A 16,721-nucleotide genomic window follows, 5' to 3' on the forward strand; every position below is an offset into this window, starting at 1 on the left:
TACAGACAGAAATTGAAACAAGAGTGGCCTGGTTTCCAAATATACCAAACACTCTCAATTCTTACGGTCTCTCTTATTTTTTATATCATGCTGGCTTTTAAGGTATCTCTGTATTGCATATTGCAACCTCACGCAAGTCTGTTGTATGCGATGTCCAAACCAACCAGATGTGAGCCAGCTGCAGGCAGGACGCTGCCTAAACCATGGCTGCTCCCCCCAAAATACTAAACAGGGCTCTGTGCTGTGCTAACGGCACGAAGAACTGAATTGTCTCTTTCAGGTCAGCTAAGTCATAAAATTCAGAACGGTGCCCTATATACCCCTGTATGTTGCTCACATGCCTCGCTGATTGAAGATGAGATTGTAGCATTTTATTTAAATAATGGATTTAGATTAAAAAAATTCAGGAATCTGCAACAGAAAATTGTTGTCCTTAAATACAACCTAATGTGAACTGATGGCTATTTAATAACTAAATGAATATTTTATATTGAATTTTTTTTTAACAAGACAAAATACATTCTAACCCACACACACGTGTGCGTGCACATGCACACATGCACACACATTCTCAGATTCAGGTGTCTGATGCATAATTTGATGGAAATTTTGACTTCTAAACTCAAACACTTTGAAAGCCACAAGCCTTTGAACACAGTTAAATCATCCGGGAATTTTCTGGAATTGCTCATGTTCTTCTGATCACACTCACACCTGACACGATGAGAAGACGACTCCACATACACTACAGGAAAAAACATGGGGAGGTTTCTACCACTTCTTTCTCTATCCCTCCCATTGAAACTGTTTCTTCTACTGAAAGGAGGAGAGAGAGAAGGAGGGAGACCAGATAGAGAATGATTTTACAGATATTCATGTAGGAAGGGAGTTACAGGTGTGTGTGTTTAGTGCAGCAAGACCTGGATAAAAAGCACCAGCAAAGAGGGATCCAGGACTAGAGACTAGGACAAGCCCTACCAAGCAAGCACTCTACTTAACACTATAAAAACACAGCTTCTGTACCTGGTAACCGCTTCGGACACACGGCTACCAGACATCCAAAACCTCTTACTATTATGAGATGGCCTACCTCTGTTTTCACTCACCAAAAAGAATGTCTGGGGAAATGACGAGATCCTGTAGCCTAAGTAGCATCACTGTTGTTCCCACTTCTCTTGGGTCCAGTGACCAACTGTCTATACAAGAGGAAGGCATCAGGGTGAAAACCCCTTTTTGGTGGGTAACAGGTGCCCCATAGAGAAAGTAAATTTGAAACACCTTCATGTTTTGCCCAGTAGGATTCATATCCTGGTGAAACTTCTAAATTACAAAGGTGTTGCAACTGAAGTGCAAGGGTAAGAGTAAACACCAGGGGACACATTTTACGTATGCTTAACAAATCCAGTTCAGAGGAAATAACGAACATTTACTTCATGAATCCCATTAACACTTAAGTGGGAGATATGCTAAGCAATTTAGCACTGTCAGAGCAGAGATACTGTTAAGACTGTCCTGAAGCCAAGCTTTTAACACTAGGATACATTAATTTAGAAAAATGATTTATTAACGCACAGATTCGAGCCATCCAGTGGGTTAGGCTGAATGCAAACTGACTCAGAATGAGCAATTGCTGGGAAGTGCAGACTTTTTTCTTATTTTCCCATTTGAAGCAGCCATATGCCATCCTAAATGTTTCCTGAGTGTCCTGAAACCATTACATTCTGCTAACAGGTTGATACCCATGAGCACTGCCAGAATTGCTCTCCTCCATTCCTCACTATTCCCATTTATAACCTACCAACCATAAGTACTTGTTCTCTAGGATAATTGCTTCACCATAATTCACTATTAACTGTGGCCACACTGGAATGAATGGATCTAATACTAACAGAAATTAGAAAATAAAAACCCCAGAGTGTGTATGGAGGATCACTTGGAAATCCCTTATGCTTCAAACTCAAGCTAAGGAAACGTGACTGAACTACTGTCACTCACAGCACTGCAGAAAAAAAAGTTTCAAAACCCTCTGAACATCTATTTGCCAACCTCTATTTAGCACTGGCATCACTAGTGACCTAAGAAATGGAAATACCCATCTCCAACTGTTAGCATCTTTTTCTTCCCCCACCAAAAATCTGTTCTGAAGCTGAGCCTCAGATAATCAAGACAGTTACACAATCAAGTTTGGTATTGATTGACAAGTCAACACTATTTCTATATTGTTAAGCTGTCTCAAAATCAAGAATTAAGAAAATCCACAGTATGGGCTGCTTAAAAAAAGCTTAAAATGCTCCACATCATGAGTGCTATAAAAAGAAAATCATTGTGTAGTAAATCAGAAATACTGTTACAGACTGTTCATCTCAAACAGGAATTAAAAACTGCTCTTCTTAAAACAAATAAATAAAAAATTAAAGAAAATAATCTAATTTCCAAAACAAGACTTTTTGTGTAGATATTACTTCAAACAAGACAGACATCAGTTCTGTGTTCCTTGTCTTCCATTAAAGTATGTCAAAGAGCTCTTCCTCTGGACTAACCCAATTCCTCCTAGCAAGCAGATCTTCAAGAAGAAAAAAAACACCAACTTTCTTTTGTCTTTAAAAAAAAAAAAAAAAAGAGTACACTGATCTGAGGGTGAAGATCAGTATTAAGCTGGGTATTTTGCAAGCCCAGTGTGAAGAAAAAAACCTCCTGCTCCATTGCCTGAACTTGCTGTCTCTGAGATACTGCGTCAAAGAAGCCCCAGCAACATCCATCTTCTGTTCCCGATCCAGAACAGGACACAGCCTGCAGCAAGCCTGGACCTCCTGCTCACACAGATGTTTTTTGAACACTATCAGCTCCTCTATCATCACCCTTCTTTTCCACCCCAACACACCTTGTTAGTTACCACGTGTTATTCTGATTCTCAACTAAACCCGAGTTATGGGTCATATTACCACTAAAATCTCTATCCTGCAAGGGGGCTCATCAACAGCACTTCCAACTCAGACCCAATGTCTGTAAAATTACTAATACCCATGTCATCAAAAGGCTGACCAACACTCCTCCCAAGCATGAAAAATACAGTCAGCACCAGAAAACCTATCAAGCTCACTATATATTAACAAAGTCAGCCATAGTTATTATGGCATTACAGTATTCTTTACACCGAATGAAGAACACCAAGCACAATTCTTTCACATGAAATCTTCCAAGCTCATATAAAAGTCTACTGCGAAAGCAAAAAGCAGTCTTGTTTTTCAGCTGACAAATGACTGATTATTATTAGACATTTTGTACAAGGTCTATAACATCCAACTTTCCCTTTGAGAAATTTTAAAGATCTTTCCCAATATTTCTGAGACACATTTATGGATAGTATATGACTTCTCGAAGAAATTGCACCTCAGGATTTTGTTTCTATGACAAGAAATAAGATTTCAACTCTCTGTTTAGTTTCAATAGACATATTGAAGGTCAATATGGTCTGCATATTTAGACCTCTAGAGCAGGGAAAAAGTGAAGAGGCAAGTAAATCACCTTAAAAATACAAGAGCCCAGCCATAAAAGTCTATTGTTTATCTTTTGCAGTGATGGTATTACAGTTTCCAAACAAAAATCCCAGTTCTCCAATGAACAGAATTATTGAAGTAACACTGTACTACCCTGTTTTAATTTCAGGTATTTGAAGCAATGATACCATAAAATGATCTGAAGTATTGTTGTCGCATAAATCTCCAAGCACTTTCCATGTCCTTAATGTTCAAGTCTAAAATTGTTTCATTCTTTAGCTGACATTGCACATTGTAAAAGTTGCAGTTTATCACTTTTCTTTCACTCTTCTCCAGCAGTTACATTACCAAATCCTTTTTTATTACTACTGCAGGATGTCACTATATAAGTGACATCATAAGGGGAGAACAAGGATTTGGCAGGAACAGTCAGAATTGCTCTGCAGTGCTTCAGAGCTCTGCATTTCAGAGGAACGGGGACAGTCCTGTATTTCAGCATGCTGAACATGTGCCCTATCAAATCTATTGCCTGTCACCAGAGTCCCTTGGACTGGATAAATTATATCCCACAGTTGGGTAGTACAAAGGTAATTCTGTTGCCATATGTTGTGCCAAAGAGCTCATGCCATGCCAAGGTGCATTATAGATTATGCTTTCCCATGTGAGGCCCATTTTCTCCCTCATCTGTGAGGGATAAACCTTGCCTCCTTTAAGAATTTAACCTATACAAAATAAAACAGTACCTCCAACAAGCTAGTAGATGCAAATTCTGCTTAAAAAAAAAGAAAAAAAAAAAAAAAGAGGCAGAAAAAGCCCAATGATTCTTTAGATTTTGGAAGTTACTTGTATTGTCCCAGTATACACCCAGAATTCTCTATGCATCAATCCCATGGGAATTCCAGCCCCAGCTCTAAGTTAATAAGTCAGAAAAAAATGGAGTCAAGAACACTGTGATCAGCTTCACACATTTTCTTTATCAGACACTCTGCAGTATTTCTGAGTTGCTTTGGTTGGTTGATTTTAAATGCTGGCATTGGCAGCAGCTCACACAGAAAGAAAAGAAATATCATGAGAGTCGAAAGAAAATAGGCAGAGCCCCCCGAAGCATGTTTAAGAGATTTTGCTTGTCCGTTCAATTTATTACTGGATTTCATTATTTAGCAGAAGCGAATTGAAGTGGTTGATAATATGTCACAAATTATTTCAGCCATCAGCATCCAGCTCAGTTCAGGAATAATCAAAAGCCATTTGCTACATGACTTAGAGTTGGGCATCGGAGAGAAAGGAAGTCTGAAGTCTTGTTCCTGGTAAGGTAATGACCACATCATGTAAGTCAACTCAGTGAACACATGGGCTTCATCTCACAGGGCATGAAGATAACTATGTTTTAGGCATAACTACAAAATACAATATGTAAGAGGAAAGAATGGACAGTAAGTAGCTAATATCTCATATGAGAAAAACTACTCCTCAAGTAAAGGGCTGAGGCAGCAAATACACATACAACCAAACGCTTCTCATATTCTTCAAGAATTAAACAAGATACACTCCCTAATACATACAGTCATACGTGCTCATAGCTCGTTTGCTTCAATAATTTTTTTTTTTTTTTTTTTTAAACTCTCGGAAGAGAAAAAGACATTCAGAAAGGGTTTCGCATAACAACAGCTTTTGGAATGCAAAGGCTTGCTATACAAGAACATTTGGGGTCAAAGGGTAAGAAAAATACTGGAAATTCGTTCAGGTATATAGAGTCGTACTCACATCAGTCCCTCTTCCACCCATACATTAAGAAAGAGACTGAGATACAATTTCAAGGAATCATGCAGAAGGATGAACCCCAGTTTACACTACAATCATCACAAATGCTGCTTACAGAACAAGGAGTCAAGGAATACACATCTTGCTCACCAAAAGCAAGCCTAGGCCTGATAGAGCACTGACTCCCACCTTTATTTTCTTCTTTTACTTTTTTAAAAAATGAGTTTAGATATTTGTTATGCCAGTAGGCAGTCTGTAATCTTCACCCCAATTTCAAGGTTACTAGAACATACTCCTTTTGATGTAAGGCCTTTTGCCTTCAGCTAAAACAGACCTTACTCTAATTATCTTCATTATAACATCCATAATTCGGGAATCCCATGGGTACTAAGGGTGTAACGAAGATGGCATAAATTTTAACATCCACTGACCTCTAAATTAGTGCGAGCTTATTTCACTGGAAGAGGGTACAAAGTAAAATAAATTCTTTGCCTTCCACTCACTTTACAAATGTGTGGATGAAACTTTGTGGGCAGGTATGTGAGTCTATGTCATCTGCCTTTCTGTTTCTCAGTGCTACATACAGCTCGTGGTCCAGATGCTGCACACGTTCAAGGCTGGTTTATGTGCTACTTTCATGGCCAAGTTGCCATAAAGCCCAGAAAGGTTTATGGCCACATTAAAGAACATTCTCACATCAAGTCATCCAACTGCTTAGTCACTATATAATAGCTCCTGGTCACTGGTAAACTTTGTAGGAGATACTCATATACAACCAGAAGGACCAAAAGCAGCAAGTAGTCTTTTGCCATAAGAAAACATTGGGAAACCTTCCTCGGCTTTGTGGGTCTCCATTTGCCCTCGGGTTCCCAAGACAAGAGAGTAATGTGAGAATGAAAAGAGTATTCAAGGTGGAGGGAAGAGAGAAGAATTATTGTTTCTCTTCAGCTGTGAGATATTTAGTTGAAAAGAATAAACACTGTCCCTAGATATGCAATCTTTTCTCATGAAGACACATCAAGTTTTATGGATTCAGTTACCATAGTGAATAGTGGTGGTAATGGCAGCATGGAGAATATCTCGAGATGAAAAAGAAGAAAAACTCACATTATGTTCAGTAAACATTAAATCTATGACAGATCAACATATACATATCAGCTAACCTCCTGTTCAGTTATTTAATAGGAATATTTACTATCCAGAACCTGGACTGAGGTTATTACATTTATTTCACATATTCCATCAAGACCTGTCAGACCACCTAGTGTTAAGAAAATGCTATAAGTGAAATCTGATCGGATTTGTTATTTCAGTATTTCTCTTTTTTATTTTAGCATGCCCCACTAGTTGGCAATTACTTCCTACTGTACAATCTATTAAATATTCATGTCAGATATTATTTGCATAGAGCAGCTTTTCTCTGATAAAAAATATGTTATTCATTCACTTCTTAGAAGATTGACCTAAGGTCCCTACTTTAAACACACAGTTATATTGATTGTGAAAATAAACTAGGAAAATTATGTAGTTTATATGCATGCATTATTTCTACTGAGTCATCCTGAAGCTTACAATTTAAGCCTCAGTGTTTCAGGTAAAATGAAATTGCTTCACTAAGTAAGGCTGCTTTGATTTCAGCTTTGCTCCAAGCTTTGCCAGGCAAGCAGAAAATCTTCATAGTATGAAAGGTCTTGTTCATATAGAATGTATAGTCATGCACTGATAAAATCATATGCATTCAAAGCACACCACGTCTTTGTCCAAAGATTGTTTTACAAACCCCTTTTTTTATCTTATTTTAAATAATCCCATATCCTATATTAATGGAAGATCAACATAAATGAACAATGAATTCAGACTTTCAAAACACTGCTGAGACTATTGCATTACACATAGCATACAGAGGACAAAGAAAGCTAAGGATCTTCCTTCAAACAGGAATAAAATCCCCAAACCAAACCAAAAGAACCCCAAGCAACAACAGAAAGATAACCTTACTGGATTTAAACTAAAAAGAAATTTACTTCTCATAAACGTGTCCCCTTGAGGAAGAAACTCTGAAATACCCCACTTTTTAAAACCTTATCTGCCTTTTACTTTTCTGCCTCTCACACGAGACAGGAACAGTTTAAGACCATAAACAGAGGGGGAAAAAAAAAAAAAAAAAAGAAAAGAAAAAGAGAGAAAGAAAAAAAAGAATAGACACATTCTTTGCTTTCCTTCCTCTTTTGTTGGCATTTTGCTAGTTTCTTACATCCAGCCACATGCTAGTCTTTCCCAGGTCCTCTCCATCCTTTATACCTCTTGTCTCCTTGCCTCTCACTCAAGTCTCTTCTGTTTTCTCCTCTTTTCAGTCCTCCATTTCAAGAGAACATCTGTAGTATGGTTATTCATCATAAAAAAATCAGAACAATGAGGAAATTTTCAGTTCAACACTTAGAGGAATGACATTACCCTGGCAGTGTTGCTTGCTGTGACAGGAAATCCAGGTCACGACGAAGCCTGTTCACCTTCTAAGGCCCACAACTCAAAGTAGATTTCACGTTGTGTATGAGCCTTTTGTTGCTGTCTACATGCAGAAAAACTGCAATCACTCTGCGATGCCATTTCATTACATTACTTACAGGTCACACTACTGCAGATACAAATAAAATGCTGAGATAAACAATGTGTTTGAAGAATGGAATCCCTTCTAAAACTCTGGAATAGGCCTAATAGGATTCACTCTTGTCCAGCATAAAAAGTCCAGGATATGTTATTCTCACAAGTTGCAGAACCAAGAAAAAAGTTCTCTGAAGACAGCTGAGGTTGATATCCTGGGGTATACAATATTCTGCATGTTAGCCTGATGAGTACCCTTCTGTATTTTATTTGATGTCCTCATTTAGTTCTGTACAGAAAGTGAAAACTTTAACCCCAGTGGAAACACTGGCAAATTCCTGCTGAGTTCTATTACCGGAGAAGCTCACCCATGGTACTACAGGGTTAGGGAGGTTGCCTGGCTTAACTTTGCTTTCATTTGTCGACTGCAAAGGGTTTTTTGGCCAACAATGAAGTTCACATGCAGATATTAAGTAGGTTTTTTTCCTCTCCAAATCCAACTCTTTTCAGTTCTTGTACTGTGTTCCCATACGTGCATATACCCTTGTTTTCCTTAACCTCTAGTGATTATTCCATCTCATTAAAAAGCTGAATAATCTAGGGAATATACAGCCAAATTTCAATCTGTCTTTATAAATGCAAGCACTACAGTAAAGATTTGCCATCATTTGTACTCACTGTGACATGGTAGAAAGCCAAGCACAATCTACTGGGCTAGTAAACAGCTGCAGAGGCTCTTAAAGGACTATATAACATACTGGATGTAAGAATAACAGGTAATAAGGTTCTTTATCTATTCACATATTGCAGCTTATGTGTTAAAGGCCTATAATATTGCCTTTTAAATTTTGTTTCAAGACTTCCTTTCTTCTTAGAATGAGAGGAGAGAGAATTAAACCAGCATTTACTTTCAGTTTGCAGAATGATGAAAATTATTAAGAAAATAAGGAGACCATATACAGCGACATGGTGAGCTTAACAAGTCCGGGCTGTAAACAACTGCAAATCCAGCAAACAGAAGGATGGTGTGGGACCACTTTGAAGACCTAAGCTACGTGCTCTGCATGCTACTATTTTTCTATAATTTCCTTATATTTCAACAAGAAGACAGATGTAGTGTCTCAAAGATGAAGGGTCTATCTACTTTTACTAAATCTGTAGCAATGTGCAAGACACAAGTTCCTGATGTGGTACCTTACTCATTTGCAGATTTAGACTAACGTATTTTCACTATATTCAAGAAAACTCATTTCTCGTATATTAACCTTGGTGTCCCGACAAAGCAAAGTATACACTTTAATGAATACTACCCTAATGAATAAGGTCATTCTCAGTGTGGAAAAACCATCCTAACCAGTCCCATAACACAGGTATTACATTTTCAAGACATGAAGTATTCTATACAAATAAATCAATTTTTATTATGTCCTTGTATTTTTTCCACAACACCAGAAACAGTCAAGAGTGAAACTAATCTTTTGTTACTTTGTGTATAGATTTTTACTTTCAGCCAGTAAAGGCTCTTTTTCTTTATCAAATTGTTTATTAAAATGATTCGGTAGAAATGTTTCCTGAACGTGGTCATTCAACAGAGCACTACACTAGAACTAGAATACTCTTTCTAAAATGCTTCTCCTAAATGGATCTCAGGCTTTTCCACTCACATTTTTATGCAAGCACATTTTATGGATGTTTCCTACACTGTTTTTGCAATATAGAAATGCATTCCAATAATATATTTCTAGAAATAAATCTGTAAGAACAATTCACATCTCATGCCAGTGAAAATCTAGAATAATTCCATTGATGTTCCTGAAATTATCCTAGTGTAAAGAAGAATTAAGTAAAAGAAAATACAGAGCCTTTGTCTCCAAGGTCTACTGCTATACAAATAATTAATTAGTGTAGCTTGTGTGCTGTGGGCCTGCCTCTCTGACCACTGAGCAATTAAATAAAGTGATTCTAGGAGCTGTAAGTGGTTTCTTCTGGAAAACATACCATCCTTCAAAACAGGAGAAAAAGCATTCTTCACTAATTCAATTTTTACATAATTATAACCTAATCAATCTTACATAAAATTTTTGGCGTCACTATTGTCTCATTGTTACAACAATTCAGTCCAGCAGTAACAATCTTAACAACAAAGTCTGGATAAGTTCCAGGCACAAGGGCAAGGCACAATTTCTACCAGAAGCTTTACACGTACATTTTACCTTTATTTAATATTGCATGTAAGAGATACACATATAGAGATTTAGATTTTCCTAGAAGAAAACCCATAGGCACTATAATCATTAGCTAAACGTCCACCAACTGCATTAGGGAACACATTACCTTTTTGATTTCCCCCAAAATCCTAAAAATCGCAAAAATAGGAGTACAGGATTCTTATTTACACTCTGCTAAGAGAATAAACTAGAATTGTAATACAACAGCTAGCATCACACAAATAGAAAACATGACAACACAATAGGTCATCAGCTATTTGGATTCTTACCCAAAAAAATCATCCTCAGAATTCAATGAGAAAACTCTAATCATGATAGTTGATGGGAGGTTACAGAAAACTGAATATAATTCAGACACCCAGAGGCCTCTCTAACCTTTTCTAAGGATCCAACAGGGCAGAGGTGACTCAAAGCTACCATTAGCACATCCTATTGTTGACCGTATCCTTGTATCCTTGTCTCAAGCACACAAATACAATAATAGAGAATAAGTCTCAAGCAGGGAAACAGAAAGGACTGCTTTCGCAAAGTGTATGGTTGTAATATAAAAATCTCAGCAGCTGGACAGACATTACACATTTGCTTGAAACTGATGTCCAAAAGGATTTTTTTTCTACTTCAATGTGCTTATTGCAAAACCTATGATACTACATAAATCAGGGACTTTAAATTTTCCATGAGCAGTGATATTACTGACCAATGCTGATAGTTCAGAAAAGTTACAATTTATAAAGTGAAGGTTCTATTACGTATTGCACTTTAATTTGATTTGATCTTTTAGCCACAATCCCCCACAATCAGTTCCACAGCAGAAACATACAGGTAGATAACAGGAGAGGGGATTTTTACCAAGGAGCATCATCAAAACTGCTCCTTTGGTACAGTCTTCATCTGCAAATACATGACGAGGCGGGGGGCTCATGTGAGGACTGCCATGCTCTCAGGGAGTCCACATGACAAGATTTCTTGCCTACATCCACCAGAAGTGCCCTTGCAGTCAGTATCTGGAAACACTGTCATCTCTAGTAGTGGAAATACTGACTGGCAATAGGAACTCACATGCAGGCCTTGCAGTGCTAGTGAGAAGTTTCATCTTTTCATAAGGAGCTTTGGGGCTGGTCTGAGGTATAAAACCGAGGTGATTGTTAATCATTGTGAAGGGTTTGTTTTGCAACGACTGTTCAAGCAGGGGTTCATCAATTTTGTGCATATCAGGTTCAGAAAATACCCTCCTCGCTGGGGAGTACTTAGTGTAACTAGACAAACACAGATGTTTCCCAGAAATCCCTAAACACTCTTGTGTTCAAAGATTCACAGCATTTTTCAAATCGACTACGCTAATCTTCGCTGTCCAACAGGTTATATCTTGTCTTCAGCAGGATCAGTTATGTTTAGATGTAATTGAAAATTAAGGTCATCTCGTAATATTTTTCTCTGTCACTGAACTGGTCCAGCCACTGCTTCTACAAAAAAGGTTGGAAAATTTTAAAGGAGCAGTGAGGATTGGAAAAAAAGCCTGAAAACATGACAAAGAGAGAAGCCTATTTATTCAGTTTTATAACTCTGATACAAATTGCTCCTGCTATGTAAACCTTACAGGTTGTAATTATCATTCCTGGTCTTCACTAAGGCATTTTGATCAAAATTTACATTGTAAGTTCTATTCTTCTTCTTATGTATGGTTAAATTCCATTCTTCTCCCTATCTGTGACCTGGGGATTTTCAAAGGTGCTTGAGATGCCAAGGAAATAAAAACCTGTCCATTTTTTTCTTCGATCAGCTGAAGCTCAAAACAAACTGTATGCCAACATTGAGGAGTTGCCATTCTTTGCCTATGCAGACTCGAAAGACTCTGCTGAAATTTATCTTCTAGGTCAGATCTTTCTCATCAAAATGTAATCATCTGAACTTCACATTATGTATAAACAGATGAAATTATTCTTAGGTCAGGTTTAAAAAAAAACCTCTTTCCTGATCAAAGTGTTATATTAGTTATTACCTATACCTTAAAGTACACCTAGAGATTTCAAACTTACGAGTTCATTCACAGCCATCACAGAGAATGACCTGATAACAACATCGCCTCCTGGAAGTATCCCAGAACAGGAACTGGTGGCTACTGTTTTTACCTGGTGGACCTTCCCTTCAGGAGCCAGGTCAGCATGTTTGACTTCACAGTGGAGCAGAGCCCACAAGGAGACTCACACATTTGTCACTGGTATAACTGAGTAAGCTGCAATTCACAGCAAGAGAGAAGCTTTATTGAGTGCAAGGTTGTGTTGTAACGTAAATACAATTAAATCATTAGAGGAAGCTCACCAGGTTGATGTCCAGACCAATACTAACTGAACTACTCTTGGTCTGTTTAATGATGGAGACATGCTGAGAATTAATAGTAACCTGTGATGTACAGCCCTGGATCTGGGTGGGAGTGGAGCCTGAGATAGTACTACTCCAAGTAGCACTGAATACTGAAAGAGGTGTAGAAATTCTGAATTGTTGAATACCAGGTACTTTGAATGCCAAAAAGCATAGTGTACTGTGAAAGAATTTGGAGTAGGTCTTGAAAGAAGGCTGTGATTCTGGAAAAAACCAGCAAATACTCATTTATTACTGACTGCTCTATAATCATGCCTCGTATAAACAAAGGAATGGCCCAGTATTACTTGTAAGGATCACAGAATCCACCATGATATGTTTTAGCTTGAGGCATGTGTTTGTGGTTTCAAGCTAATCCCTTAATCACTGATGTGAAAATTGCTAGGGATATATACAGACAGGATAGCTAGGATCCTCAACACAGCATCGTTGTCTTTTATTTCAAAGAACAAGCACAGTTTGAAGCATAAACAATTAACATTGGATGTTATATACTTAATTTAATTTAGGATAACAGAGTGATATCTTTATAAGATACTTAATGAAAATGTGAAAAAAAATGAGAAACAGAACAGGATTTGTTCAAGTTAGCACGGAAGACATAGTCACTATACAGAGGCTAAAAAGAGAATTTTTTAAAAGAAGCTGTAGAATGAATAGCAGAAGAGTCACTAACAGAAGGACCGTAACAACTAGAGAGCAATCTGCTCTCCCATACTGCAATGTAAATTAGGAGTACCTTCACAGAAGCTAATTGTTTGGGCTGCATCAGAATAATGTCAGAATGAATGAAATTAAAAATCAGGGGAAAATCATAGAAAATAGCTTAGGCAGTATAAAAGGCATGCATGAAAGATGAAGATACCTTAACCCGGCAACAAAGAAGAACTATATAATGAATTGTTGCCAACATGCCATGCTGAGAATGATGCCAACCCAAAACTCCCCTAATTTCACAAATACTGGAATCCAGATAAATTTAAAGGCAGCTTGATAAAAAGAATTTCCATAAATCTCCTATCTAGCCAAATAAAACTGCTTTGATTATATAGGGATTTGTGTTATAGAATATATGCAATGTATAGTGCATTGATCTTCTGCATTTATCTCTTCCTGGGCACCTGCAGGACATTTACACAAATGTAGGGGGAAACCTTTTCATGTATGAAATCATTCATGTTCACTACACAAAGAGAAAATGAAAAGGAGTATGATTATCTTGATTCCTCCAGGAAGAAAGCATGCCCACTGCTCCAAACAGGGTCAGCTAGAGCAGATCGCCCAGGACCATGTCTGGGTGCGTTTTATTTTCTGAGTAATATTAAAACCTGAAAAAACAATTGCTGCACTAAACTTCGGTTTGCAACTGAGATAATTTTAGAGAAGACATCAAGGAGAAAAGAGGCTTGAATAGCAACTAACTCTACTTATTCATCACTCACATGAATTCTATTTCAGAGTTTTACCCCTTAATAAAACTCTAGAAAAGAACTTAAATACAAGGTCAAATATACACCTAACAGTAACGTATTCTTATAGTATTTCCTTTTTATAAAGTTAGAAAATTATTAGAAATAAAACTAGGCAGTGTTTTACAAGCTCTGTGATGTGTTACTTGTGTCAAATTAGCGATATATCATATAAGCACCACATCTGATATGACTAATAAATACTAATATGATAAACTGATAATTGAATGTCAGAACTAAAGTGGTCATATTTGTATTCATTAGCTCATAGCTTCTGAGTATTTGTCTTTCATTTGGTTGATGTCTCAAGCATTTGGAAGTTCCCTAAACAAACCCCTTTCATTCTTCCATGACAGAGGACTACATGATAAGTACTTGTCTTATTCTTATTTTACTTTTGCAGTTTTGGAAACGTAACCTCTTTTAAATTAATCCAATACTTTCATTCTATATAATCCTCATCATTAATCTGCTGTATTCTTCTGCTCCAAATATAGCCTGGGAAATACTCAAATTGCAACTGAGTACAAATTTTTAGAGTAACTTAATTGTGCTCCAGTTTATTACTTAAACCTTTATTATTGACTACCTAACCTGTTTGAAAATCAAACCTAAATACGACAATTGCACTCCTTTATGATGGAAGAGAAACGATGAAGAATTAAGCAGTTGTCCAAGATAAGACAATCAGTGATTCTGTGTGGCTACCGTAGCCGAGACAATGAACCTCAGATCCCTAACAAAACAAGAAGAATATCCAGTGCTGTCTTTTGCCATATATTCTAATATTCCATAAATTTTGAATCAGGCTCCATAATGGATACATATATTCCTGGCTCTCAGTCTCCAGCTCTGAAGCTTCTTCCTCGAAGGCTAGTCTGAAGTATTTCCAGTTTACAGATAATAGAAAGAATGACTAGAATGTCTGTCCCTTTAACGACCTTCTGGTAAGTTACAATTTTTCAGGAAATGGCATTGTAAAGAAAAATGTACTACAAAATTCAAATAATAGGAGATATATTTAATTCAGAAAGACTGGATTATATGTTGAGACAACACTTCATAATTTGAAACAAGCGACTGATTTTCAGCTCTCTATTCTTAGCACTTATACTTAGAATTTGAGAAGGGCTTCAGCTGAGAGGAGCCTTTGAAGATTAATTTAAATGTTTGGTGGGATGGTGATGTAATTTGATAGTGGAAGTTTTTGTTTGCTTTCTTAATCACTTTTTAATTGCACTGCATTCCTCTCTTTGATAGATAAATTTGCATTATGGAACACAGTAGAACAAGAAACCTGAATGTTATTAGTTTTCTATGAATTAACAAACTTTACTTCTAATTCCACTCAGCTGCTCAGTCTCTCAAAAATTGTAGTCAGTTGCTGCTTATTCACCCTACTTCGAGAAGCAGACCCAGTGAGGTAAGATGAAGATGATTCAGACCTTGCACTAAAATACATGTTTATTAATTTTACTATCTGAACAGTTTGACATAATAGAAAGCATCCTTCATTGCTTTCAATTAATAAGAAAATTGCAGTACACACTTTTGTGTGTACTCCACCAGAGCATCAAAGAGATATTAATTTCAGTATTTGCTAGCTTTGGATTATTCCAGATTTTTCTCTTTAGTTGTTGGTCAGTTACCAAACCCATAAAATCAACAGTGATTTTTGGTGGTAAGTATGGAATATTCAAAGTTTGAGGTTTTCATCACTGAATTAGTTGCCTTGTGGCAGATATTTCTTTAATGAAAAAAAAAGATATTTTCTTGAAACTGTGATTGTTCCAAATACCTTGCTGTTTTCCATGTAACGGGATTTTGTTAGTCCAGAGGAAAAGCACATGTGCAGCAAGTGCAATGCCACTGAGAGGCTGAGTCCTTAAGACTGTCAAGTACATTAGATATCCAAATCTCTGCAGACCCATCACTGGAAGCATAATGTGCTTCAGTCATTATAAAGAGATACATCTTGCTGCTGTTGAGAAGTTCTCCCTACCCCCTTTAGAGGAGATAACCCCAGCAGATAACAAGGTAAATCAACCCCTGTGACTTCTTTCTCTGCAGCTACCATGGTTGCGTTAAGAGCCATGAAGATGCTGCTAAATTTCCACGCTTCTGGCTATGCATATTCACCTTATGGAGGGACACCTGGGATACCAGCTGCACAGTGTCTGAAAGCACTCAAGGGTAGCCTCCTACAGAGTATTCTGTACAGATTGGTCGTACCCACACTGCATAGCACTGGCCTAGTATTCCTTGAGCACTGCAGCACCCCTAAGCCTCTAACGCACATTATTATTTTTCGTGATGTGAAGGTTTTTTTCTCTTCAAAGCAAGGACTGGGCCATAATCTGCCACAATGGCATTTTATAGTACGATGCTGAAAGGACAGGCTCACGACAGATGAGGGGTTTTGCAGGTGCAAAGCTTGCTGGACTAGCATTGAAGGATCCTGCAGGACACAGGCAGCCAAATCAGGCTCAGATAAACTATTCTCCAAAATTCATCTGAGATTTGCATCTGAGGGAATTAGTCATCTCATTCCAAGAGGAGCTCAGCAATACACTAATAAACGTGCGGTGTAGCTAACCAGCAGAAGGGGACAGGGAAGAAACCAGGCAGCTAAGGCAGACATGAACTCCATATCGACAGTTCTGTTTAGTTAGCACCTAAGAAGAGCTATCCAGGAAAATGGGACTTTTTTTGCTAACTACTATTAAACTGGTAAACACTTTGCCTCTATACTAATGTGAAAAATGCTATTTCCATTGCAAATACAC

Source organism: Nyctibius grandis, chromosome 13 (assembly GCF_013368605.1).
Source record: "Nyctibius grandis isolate bNycGra1 chromosome 13, bNycGra1.pri, whole genome shotgun sequence".
Classification (NCBI taxonomy): domain Eukaryota; kingdom Metazoa; phylum Chordata; class Aves; order Nyctibiiformes; family Nyctibiidae; genus Nyctibius; species Nyctibius grandis.